This window comes from Wasmannia auropunctata, unplaced genomic scaffold (assembly GCF_000956235.1).
Source record: "Wasmannia auropunctata unplaced genomic scaffold, wasmannia.A_1.0 LD336045.1, whole genome shotgun sequence".
In the NCBI taxonomy this organism is placed as follows: Eukaryota; Metazoa; Arthropoda; class Insecta; order Hymenoptera; family Formicidae; genus Wasmannia; species Wasmannia auropunctata.
In genome coordinates, this window is record NW_012026845.1 from 185,269 (window position 1) to 197,474 (window position 12,206).

The window sequence follows — 12,206 nt, forward strand, 5'->3', positions numbered from 1 at the left end:
ATCATTAATTACCAAAGTTATTTTGGATATGTTTTTTTTAATCCCTTTATCTCCTTAACGTAGAGCATAGGACGTCTACAAGCCTCTTCCATTTTATTTTATTAGGGACAATAGCTTTTTATTTCTGTCCAGCTCATATGTGAGGTAAATTAGGTTCGAATTCGAGACTGCCGATTATGAATCAACATTTTATATTGAGTTATATTATTATTTTGTCATATTACTTCTTTCATTATAAATTGAATACTTCCCTATTGCAGATATATTAATTCTAAGATATATTTTATTTAGATATATTAATCTCAATCGATATTCGCTCCAAAATTTCCTTAACTGGTATTCGTAGGTATAATAATAAAGTTAATATAATTAAACAATTATTTCATTTTAAAAATCAAAATTCAAGAAATAAAATTATGTAATTTAAAATTATGAAAAGTTGTATAAAACATTTGTCGCTCTCTAGAGATTTGTTGAAAACGCGTAATTAAAAAAGTGTCTGGTTTTGCAAATACTGATTAAGTTTAAACTAAAAATATAACATACTTTTAATAAAAATGTATAGCAATATAATTTGAAATATAATATCAAAGTTAATTCATATGTAAATCTCTCCGCAATTTACAAGATGAATTATTATTTACCGACATACCGACGCTGAGAGAGGATAACGCAGCGCTCTGTTATACAAAATAAAAGCTACCAACGAACTGTAAGAAAGCGTCGCAAGAATGCCGAATGAAATCTCACACACGTAAAAGAAAGTCAATACAAATTTAATATAAAATATTATTTATATTCAAATATTTTTATTTCTTATTTTTAGTACTACGTAACATATAAAATATAATTATCTTGCAACCAGATTTGATTACACCATGGTAATTGACAATTATTATTTTTAATATATCCAACTACTTATATTCAATAATTTCAGTAACTTATAATAACAATTACGTAAATAAAAAATTGCAAACTTCTGCAAATAATCGATTTTTATAAAAAAATTAGTGATAAAATTGACATGGCTCACAAAAATAGTGTTGTTCTAAGTTCACTCGGCCATACTCCACATGCATTTTGCCTGACTGGAACCAATATTGATCGACTGCAACTTGTTGCATCTGCAAATATTTAACAATTACAAATTTAAGGATTTCTTTAGCATTTTTAATAATTCCGCATATTAAAAAGATTTAAATAAATAAAAATATTTACAAAATTTTAAATAATTTATTGCAGTAACCATATACTTTATTTTAGCATTATATACTTATATATTATTACATACTTTAATAACTGAAATAAAAAATATTAAAAGATTCTGAATACAAATTTTAATTTTAAAAATTAATTAAATTTTGCTAAATTTTATTAATTATATAATTGAGAGCAAAATAATATCCCAAAAAATTTCAGTTTGTCAAAAAATCTATCGGCAAATTAAATTCAGAAATCTAACTCAGAACTCTTCGATTATATGTAGTGTGCAAACTAACTTCTTATATTTCAAATATATTTACTCTAATTCAGAATATACGTAGAATAATAAAACTAAACGATGTAGTACAAATAATTTATCAATTTTATTAATCTTAAATTTAAAAAGTTGGATAACATTTTCATATGTATAATTTAATATTTTGGAAGTACAATAATTTTGGATAATAGAATATTATTAAACAACAGAATATTAAGAGAGATCTATTTAATAATAAAATGTAATCAAATATATTGATTAATACACTGAAACAAATTTATACTATTAGTTGGGTGTTCAAGACTGCAAAAATAAAGAATAGAAATGTCCAATTCAATTATCTTGATGTTCCTCACGATGATCGTGCTGGGAGTCGTTCGGACACAAAAAGCAACGAAATGACTTTAATGCAAGAATCTGCGATAAACTTGTGTTTTCTAACAATAATCTGAGGAGCTTTCGGAGAGCAGCTTTTAGTTGTTGGATTACCGAAAAGGGAAAATAATTTTTCAAATATAATTAAATATCCAATCGATTCTTTTTAATTTCTGGAAATTTTTAATATTGTCGATGTCATTTAATATATTTTTCACTCTCACTTAAGAAAAAATTACACCATATATTTATCAATTAAATTAAAACATTTTTATAATTATAGAATTATTTTGAATAATTAATAAAAAACATAAGCTTGGAGAAACAATAAATAAAATAATAATAGGATTGTAGAAAAGAAAATATTGACTCTCAGTAACATTTAGCACTCCATTTTTCGAATTTTGATTTAATTATTATAATTATAGACTCTTTCCCTAAAAAGTTTTAGATTTGTAGATAAATTATAAAACCAATTCTAATAACAAAATAGAAATCTGAAAATATACACCTTCATACTTTTGTTAAATTATAGCAAAATAGCGTAAATAAAATTGTTGAATGCGCGAACGTATAAAACTTAGGTATGTGCAAAGGTACAGTTTAATTGCAGTTTAATTGCAATTTAAATTAATTTAATGAAATTTTTATCTGAAAGAACATTTATATTCAAGTGAATCAATTTTGCTTTGGCTGCCAATTGATCTGCAGCTTCAAATTTCAATAAATTAATTTAAATTAATTTAGTAAAATTTAAATAAATTCAAATTAATTAGTTTTAGTTAATTAAATTTTTAAGTTAAATTTATGTAACTTTATGGAATAAATAGATCGTAATATTTTGAAGTGAATTCATTTTGTTATAAATCAAAAGTAATCACAATATATTAGCGCGTAGATATATTATATTTATTCCGCACGTTTCATAATCCAAAACCCGTAATTAAAATGTAAATTCCATGCCATAACTTTATAGCTCTTTCCGAATTAACAACACGCAAGAAATGCGGAATATTCCACGTGACATCGCTTCCAAGCATCGAACAAGAAGCACGCAACGTGACAAGAAACGGGTGTTTTGCGCGTAACTTTGGAAAAGTCGTGTCGACGATGAATCGCGATAAGTAAGTGTAAAGTAATTTGGGGAGAAACGCTTGACAAAGAGGCTTATCAAGAAATATCATGATGAAGCAATTTATAGACGCGCATCAGTCTTACTCAATTTTCCATTTACATATAATGTAACTATATTTAAAAAAAATTGCTAATCTTTTTTTTATACGCAAACAAAGCGACACGGTGACATTAATTTAATATAATGCAACTCTACAATTTTATTAATACATTTTTTAGTAATACAATAAAATATACAGGGTGTATATTTTAAATAACGTCCACTAATTATATAGCGTTATTCCTTGTAAAAAACTGAAATGAGTAAAAAAATCCTAAATTTTTTTCTATGCTCAATGCTCAATCAAGTAATCATTAGTGCAGTAATTACTGCTTCACTGTAAAAAAAAAATGGTTCAGTACTTTTTGATTCAATTTTTCATAAGGAATAATGCTATATAATTAGTGGACGCTATTTAAAATTCAATATATAATCTTTTTTTATAAGAGTGTATGTATTATATAATATGTACATGCATATTAATTGATAAATTTTTTGTAACTTTCTTTAAACAATAATATCATTATAAATAAAACAAAGAAAGAGTATAATAGCCTCTCAAAGTGTTCGTGCGTGATATACTCGTAATTTGTACATATAAACAAAAGATATTAAAATACAATAATATGTTCTAACGTTTCGACCTCTAATCAGGTCATCTTCAGCGCAAATTGTTAACGAAATTCTAATTACATGCGTTAATATTGAACATTAATACGTAGTAAAATAAAATTGAAAATGAGTGCATGATCAGTAGAGATCTATACGGAATAATGATTGATCACAGTAAAATCAAAGTTGGTCCACGATGTCGAAAAGTATCTTGTAGCATAATAAATAGCAGTCGATATGAGTTTCCCATAAGTTTTCACGATATCACCGCACTAAGATGCAATTGTTTCAACAAAAAAACTGTGGGGTGACATAGAAGAACGAAATGGAAAAAATAAGTCAAAAGTTAAAAATGTAGTTGTTATACAAAAGTTGTCAAAATTGAAAACGTGTATGATCGTCACAAGAAAGCTGTCGACGGAATGACGCTGACTGATCAGTCGTTGTTCCGTACAGAATTCTACTAATCACTCGTTTTTAATTTTATTTTACCACATATTAACGTTTAATATTAATGTATGTAATTAGAATTTCGTTATTAATTTGCGCTGAGGACCTAATCAAAGGTTGAAACGCACATACCAATTATTGTATTTTCATATTCTTTTGTGTTTATATAAATTATATCATGCATGAACATATTGCAAGGCTATTACGTTCTTTTTTGTTTTAAAATAAATATATTCTTTTATTTATGTATACACACATATACACACACAAATTAACATCTTTTCAAGAAATTCACATAAAATACAAACAAAATATGGGCAACGTGCAAATTAAATAATAATATTAATAGTAATAGAAAGAGATAATTATATTATACTTCTTCTCTAAAGACGTTACACTGATGAATGCTTCAATTCGTAAGTAAGTGTCGCCTCTTCAACTGCGTCCTGACATATGACGTTTTGACCGTGTAATAGCTGCTCGACGTTCGCTTTGTCTGAGGACGCTACCCCCTGCTAACTGCTCGCATCTTTTATTATAAGGAGCCATATCGAATCGATATATAATAACGAGTTGAAACATGACACGCGGAAAAAACGTTGACGACCTAACGAAATGGCAGACGAATAATACAAGCGTGACACGAGCATTTGGTTAAAGCAGACCAAAGTCTTTAGCGGTAACCTTAACTCTTTATAAACTGCAAATCACTCTCGTAACGGATAAGTTTATCTTAAGTAGATCATGTTTAACAATGACTCTTATGACTGTCACGGCTCTCTAATTTTCTTACAAGCATAAAATATTACTTACAATTAGACTTGTTTTGAATAGCTATTATATTTCAACGTAAATGTAATTTTGTGAATTTTGTTAAGAAAATATATGAAAAATGTTTCATATATTTGCACGTTTATGGCGTGTTGTAAGTTGTAAAAGACAAAAACTATTATGAAATTACCTAGAATGTTTGCACAATTAAGTTCTGACAAACGCAAACAAAATAACGAATGGGCAATGACAAAAAAGCTCGTTAAGGAATCTTTTTCAAAGATAAAATGAAACTTTTATAATCTAGTTTCTGGATATTTATCGATCTTGACCTAATAAAATATACGCTTAATCCGTAGATATATATATAACTACAATGGCAGCTGCGCACTTCCTCAATTCATATATTCCGGGCAACGAGAGAATAATGTCTACAAAAAGGAGAGAAATGAAACGGGTAGGGATTACGGAAGGGATCGTCAAAAGAGCCGTGCAAGATTCGCGAAGGGATCTTCCGCAAAAATGGAAAGGTTAAGATTATCGCAGCAATTTAGATTTTTATGTTTTCTATAATAAAATGACTGCCTAAAACGTTGACGTAGAACGAAAGTAGGCCTGATAACTGAAGATAAACCGAAACGGGAAGGATTAAGATTACACGCAAAGAATGATTTTGTTAAAATACATATATCTAAAAATTTAGATGGATACAGATCTGAAAATAATTTTGTTAGGCTGATTATGTAGGAAACTCACAAGCACGATCGATAAGCAATGCTGCAAAAAGTCTTGACATTCTAGCAACTAGCTTGAGCGTCTTGCATAATTATTTTGACAGCCCAAAAATTATTTTTAGATCTGTATATCTAGCTAAATTTTTAGATACTTTAGCAAAACTGTTTCTTTCGTATAATTATGAGATACTTCCGAAAATTCGTTTGCCCTCGCTTGTTCAAGGAAGCTTTTGCGCCGACGATGATATTAACACGGACCTATTGGAGAAAGGAGTAAATTATGCACGTATAGACGTGTTGCGTAATACATTGTATACAACTTTGCCTTTTACACGTTCGGCTTATATGGGACGAGTATAATTTAACCGGCTAATTATTTATCCGCGCACAATGGTCACGAATCGCTCCAACGTCGACCTGCGGCAAAGGAAGACAAAGTGGTTCCCTTGCGCGATTTGTTCCGCGTATAGTGAATTACGGAGAGTGGCGAAAGTATTCGCCCATTCATCATTTAACGTTCAAATGAAGAATTTCCAGGCAAGATTAAAATTTCATGAACTCGAAGTTTTATCCCAAATTGTACGTTTCCTGTTCAAATGCGCGAAAATATTACATCGGTGTAAATGTATATCGTCTAGTTAAGTCACTGCGTGAAAGTAATGTGAAAAAAATTCTTCAAAGAATAAACACAAATCTATTTAATAATTTCCTTATCTGCAAACAAAATCCATATTAAATTAACTATATCAAGTAATATGTGTTGCATTTGAACATTAATACATAAGAAAAGAGAGGTTTATTGTCCTGTCATTGTCTTAACATTAGAATGATGAAGCAATTTTAAATTAACTAATAAGATTGTCTTGCTATTCTTTAAAGTAATATCCTTAATATAATCATTTATTCGGAGATTCTAAAGAGATTTAAAATGCAGCATTAACTAAAGAGGCGGCACATCTATAAAACGAAACTATGGAGAATTTGAGGATAACCTGAACCATATATTGAACAATATATTGTTAACTTCGTGACTACTTAAGATATTTATATGTATAATGACGATAATAATTTTTATATATACGACTAATTTTGTATAATACATTTAAACTGATCACTAAGAATGACGTAATTTAAAAGGTCGAAACATCTGATAAAGATAAACATAACACGTATTTATGTAATGTAATTTATGTATTTATGTAACGTGGTATAGAAATATTTAAATATATTGTGTAGCACTAACACCCAGCGTGGCACATTAGCCCTTTTTTATTTTATATATTTGACTAATATGTCCATTTAGGCAAGAAAATAATGCCATAAAACAAGATTATTTTATTTTGCATACAATATATTTAATAAAATTTAATAAAGAAAACTGGAAAATAAAATTACATTTATGATTTTCACAATCATGGTTTTCTACAGTTGATATCAGTGATGTGATTGGTGAGACATGAGACATCTATCAATAAAGTCTCATTGCACATACAACTATAGATTTGAGAGTTAGCTTCAAAGAAGTGAAATGAGAAGACATTCCATAGAGAGTTTCTGCAATATTAGGCAACTTCATAGAAACACACGTAGATATGTATACACACAGATCGTACGATTTATTACAATCCAAGATAAATACTCGAGATCATTTCAGCAAGTTCAGTGTGTAACAGTTACATTGATCAATATAAGGAACAAACAAGAGCACCTACGTTCTTGATGAACGACGGCAGAATCAGTCGACACAAGAGACGAATCGAAAAAGATAAGAGAGAGAAACAGGAAAAGATACCGATCCGTCGAGAAGAAAGTCGCAAAGAGGAGACTACTGTTTGCGTTTGTCAGAACTAGAGACAACCATTGGCAGGACGTATCTACGGCGGCTGATCTACGCGTATAGTGTCATACGCGGTGGGGGGGAAAGTGGAGTAGCATAGAATCAGATCCGTGTGGAACGCGCAAGGGCAGAGGAAGAAGGAACGATGCGACCGCGGACCGCGCGCGCGACGGCTCCACTCCTGTGAAGCGGAGAGACGCGCCGCCGGCAGCCGCAACCAGCCGCAGCCGCAGAGAGACGGCACTCGCGCGCCGAGTTGAACGCGCTCAGTTCGCGCGCTGAGCGTGTCGCGCCCGGTCGGTCGTCGTGTTGTACGAAAACTCGCCACCGTGTCCCGCGAGGAGAGAGAGAGAGAAAGAGAGGACTCACTCGGTTCCACTTAATCGCGAGCGTTACGAGGACGTACCCCGAGATATTTTCCATCTTCCGAGATTGGCTACCGAGAGATGACTCTCGCGAAAGTTTCGCGACCGAGACAACCGCGGTTCGTTATAGCGATTTTAGAGCATCCCTCGTCTCAAAAGTTTATTTTATCTTCGGAAGCTATTCCAATCCAAAGTTCTACGGGATTTTCTCAATGACGATCACTGCGAAGCGTGAGAACTATAATGACTATTTGTGAAAACTTCACCTTTTTCAGTTGCAAGAACTCACAATCAATGCATACGATGCGTTAATCTTACGCTTAATTAAATTAACACGATGGGATTAATTTTAAATTTGTTTGTTAATAACAAATTTATTTTAAAATCAATCGATTCTTCTACTCAACTTTGTATGTTAATGCTGCAATCTTTGCAACTAGAGAAAAATTAGTGGAGCACAAATCACGTATGAAAAAATAATTATTTTTAAAAAACTATAAATATTTTATTTAATATAAATTGGAAGATTTATCTCTTACTTATTACTTATCAAAACTTATCTATCAAAATAGATTCTGTTTGCATTAAATAACGATAATATTATAAAATAAATTGATAAAAAATTATTCGTTTATATGACAAGAATGATGATATCAAGAAGTTGATGTATGAATTATTCGTTTTGTATGACAAGAATGATGTATCAAAAAGCTTATCGCAATTTGGTTTATCGTTTCGACCGCAAAATTTCAACACCGGGACAAACATTTTTCAAGTTTCGGATCTCTGACCATGAAAGAGATGGAAGAAGGGAAGCGCAATCGCGAACGATGACGAGGACGGCGATGAAAATGATGAGAACAATAACGAAGACGAGGAGCCATGTGACACCATGAAGTCAGAGAAAGGGAAATTCGGATAATGGCAGCCTCCCGCGTAGATTCTGAAGTTGGAGAATACCAACTAACGTCTGCGACAGCTGCAATATTACCGAGATCATCGAGCGAAGCTCGCGTAATTGTCAAATCTTGGAGTGACTGCAATCATCGCGCCAAATACATCGAGAAGCCTCTCGGCCGATCAAAATTTCACGATTATCCATCGAAGCATTCAAATAATGGCAATGGCGTTCCTGGAAATCATCATACACAAGATAATGAAGAATGGAAGCAAGAAGAGGACTCAATTTCCGAAGATGATATTATCGACAGATTGGACAAGGATACAAATCGCGATGAGATGGATAACGATATTAGTAACGTCGTCAACGATCGTAAGTTATTTACGTACAAGGGAAATAATGGGAGGTTTAACGATTCGAAAGATAAGCTTAAAGTTACGTGCATGAACTCGCTAAATAACGACATCGAGAGAACTCAGCAAATATTTAATAAATGTAATCGAACGAGGGGAACTGTCTCCGATAATGAGCGTAACGGAAGACATATGTGCGCTATTCGTGAGATAAAAAACGCGACTGCGCCGGCGAACAATTACATAAACAATCCATCCGAATCGGCACACGGCCCCCAGGGTGCCGATAAAACGATCGGATCGAGCAAACGCGAGCGCGCCAGCAGGGATATCGAGTGCCGTAAAAATGACTGTAACGAAGACGGGATGGAAATCTGCAGTTCGCCGCGGAGTCGCGCCGCGTATCCTCACGGGAACAATGTCGTTGTATCCGCCGCCACGTCGAGCACAGGCGCATTTCGGGAGGAACCTCCTCGAGGTGAGGCGTCGTCCCTGTCTCGTAAGGTCGTTCACTCCGCCTCCGCCAAAGACAGTCGCGCCCCCGGAAAAACGCGACGATCCGCATCCGCGAGGTGCGCTATTGGCGATCGAGGGGAGCCAAGGGATCGGGAAACGGATATCGCCGTCCCCCGCGCCGGCGGGAAGAGTAGCGGTAGCGCGAGAAAATGCGAAAACTGCGGGGACTCGCACTTCCCTTACGGTCGATACTCTCGTTTGTGGAAGTATTCCGGCTATGCGAGTCGCGAGACGGCGGCGCATCGAGACGCGGCCAAGATCGCCGACAATCGGGCGACCGATTCGACGAGGCTGGCGGCGCCGATCGCACTCCGTCGCAGCCGGTCGTTGCCGCGACTGTCGATCCACGATAGCGGAGTCGCTTGCAGCGATCACGCACCGGCGGCGGCCGCGGAGCAGACGCACGCGGCGCCGCGCCAGTTGGCGATCGCGGACATCAGACAACTGCTCACGCTGAAGCAACACTACTACCCGGAAGGTGGATGGGGCTGGGTAGTCCTCCTCGTGGGTTTACTCGTGCAAATTTTGTCGCACGGCGCGCACGGCGCCGTCGGCGTCTTTCTTCAGCAGGTGGAGTTCAGATTCGGTCGCCACGTGCATCTACAGGCAGGTCAGTGAAACGAGCAGAATCGAGATTAATAGCCACTGATAAACTATCGATTATAAGCTGTCTCGAATTTTACAATTCATTCTACTTGTACCTTCGCGCGGAAATTATCAAACTTTGTCCTGTTTTTTTATTTGTTACTTTTAACTTTTTGTTAAAATAAATCTTGTAAATTCGTTTACAAATGCAGATTATGAGTTTTTTATTGCCGTTTTTAAATTCATGCATATAGAAATAGAAATAAAAATTATATTCAATAGACTATTTGTGTGCGTTAATGTTGTTAGGTTGACACATATGGTTTTCATCCAATTTCTTCGTGAAGTTATTTTTTAGAAATAAAAAATGATTAAATTTCATATCAATCCAATATCTAATTATTAATTTGTAGATGCAAAGAAGGTAAATTTAAATTTACAAGCAATAAAGTAAACACGTTTATTTTCATTAGGTAGTATAATATATTGATTGGCGGTTGTTGGAATTCGATCAACCGCATGTTTGCATACCAAACCAATCGAACGAAAAAGAATTAAGTTTTTCTTAATTTAAACGTAAGACTCTCAAAAACAAAGAAGAGCCAGAAATAACAATAAGAGCAAATAAAAATATAAGTCATTCACTAATGTAATTTTCGAAAGTAAGATATATATCGGTGGAAATCTCTTTTAAAGAATAAAATATTGTGACAATCATTTTAATTTAGACTTCGAAGAGAACGTAATTACCGAAATTAGTTGCCAAATGAGAACGTATCATCTGGTATTATAGCTGTCTGGAGCAAAATCGCGGTACATTTTTAACATTGCTGCTTTAACTTCGAGTACTTTGTGACATTTCCCTGTTGGAACCGCACGTGTGTACATTACCGCGTTGGCGATCGGCCAGAAGCGGAAAATCACAATTTGTTCTTGCAGCTGTGCTTAATAAGCGGCATTTTTATCATTCTTAACACGACTTATTTGAAAAATGTCACAGGAAAGTCATCACGTCACGTAAGATATAGGTATTGGGTTATCCGGAAAGTTCTGCGGTTTTCACAGGGACAGGTTCAAGTGATTATATACTTTTTTAATTTCTATCAGTTCTTGTATTGTATAACGAGTTTTCGACAATAGATTGCTCCGGTAGATCATCATCTACGGTGCAGGGACACTTAGATCGCGTATCGGTTTTGAGAGTGAAATCACCTTGTTAAAATTTCACAAATCACCTCCGAACTGTATCATCAGAAACAGTATTTTATTCGTACTTTACAAATTTTACGCGCTGTTTTGCATGTATTCTTGTCCTTTCTGAAGCAGAAAAGCATAATAATGCAAAACATGTTGTTTTTTATTCTCCATTCTTAGGACACTATAGAATCGAATATACAGAACATATGCTATTATGGATGGATGCATTGTTTAAACAAAAGACTGTTCTTTCTTATCAACCTGAAGTTTGGACTTCCTCATTCAGTATTAGCGCAAAATTCAAACTGGTATTTGCACAGAGAAAACCGCAGAACTTTCCGGATGATCCAATATATCGAGTCATGGATCACTAATTTTATGATATATTATATAAAATATATTATAAAAGCTATATAAAGCATTGTTAAGCAATGAACTATTATTAATATATTAAAAATTAATGTTAATAGAACTTATTATAACTGTTTTATATTAAATAATTCAAGAAGACAATTTGATAATACACTTCTCAACAAAATTAAAGCATCACTTACTCTACCCTCCAAAAATAGGCAAAATTCAAGAGAGTGTAACTTCGTCAAAAATAATCGTATCGAGATGATCAAAAAAGCATTTTACAGCTTGAAATCTCTACTTTCCAAATCGATACTTTAGAAAACGATCCTACTAATCTTTCATGGAATTACACGGATAGATAAGGAGATCCGACGAATCTCAAAATTTTTTACGAACTTTGACAAGTTCCATGGCGCGAATTAAAAATCGCATGCAAATGCAGTTTACAGCTTTCGAGAGAATGAATCCTTACCTTTAATTTGCGTTTTTGTTAAGCGTT

General features: G+C 33.6%; 1 protein-coding gene and 1 long non-coding RNA gene across 2 annotated transcripts in view; both read left to right on the forward strand.

The window, feature by feature from the left end:
• The window catches only part of LOC105451763 (monocarboxylate transporter 8-like), an 86,015-nt gene that overhangs the window by 34,955 nt on the left and 38,854 nt on the right, over window positions 1-12,206 (forward strand). The gene's annotated exons all lie outside the window — the stretch shown is intronic.
• On the forward strand, window positions 4,398-6,838 carry LOC105451764. The gene is made up of 3 exons (XR_974622.1): window positions 4,398-4,511; window positions 4,634-4,770; window positions 5,222-6,838. It is a non-coding gene; the product is annotated as an uncharacterized LOC105451764 (long non-coding RNA).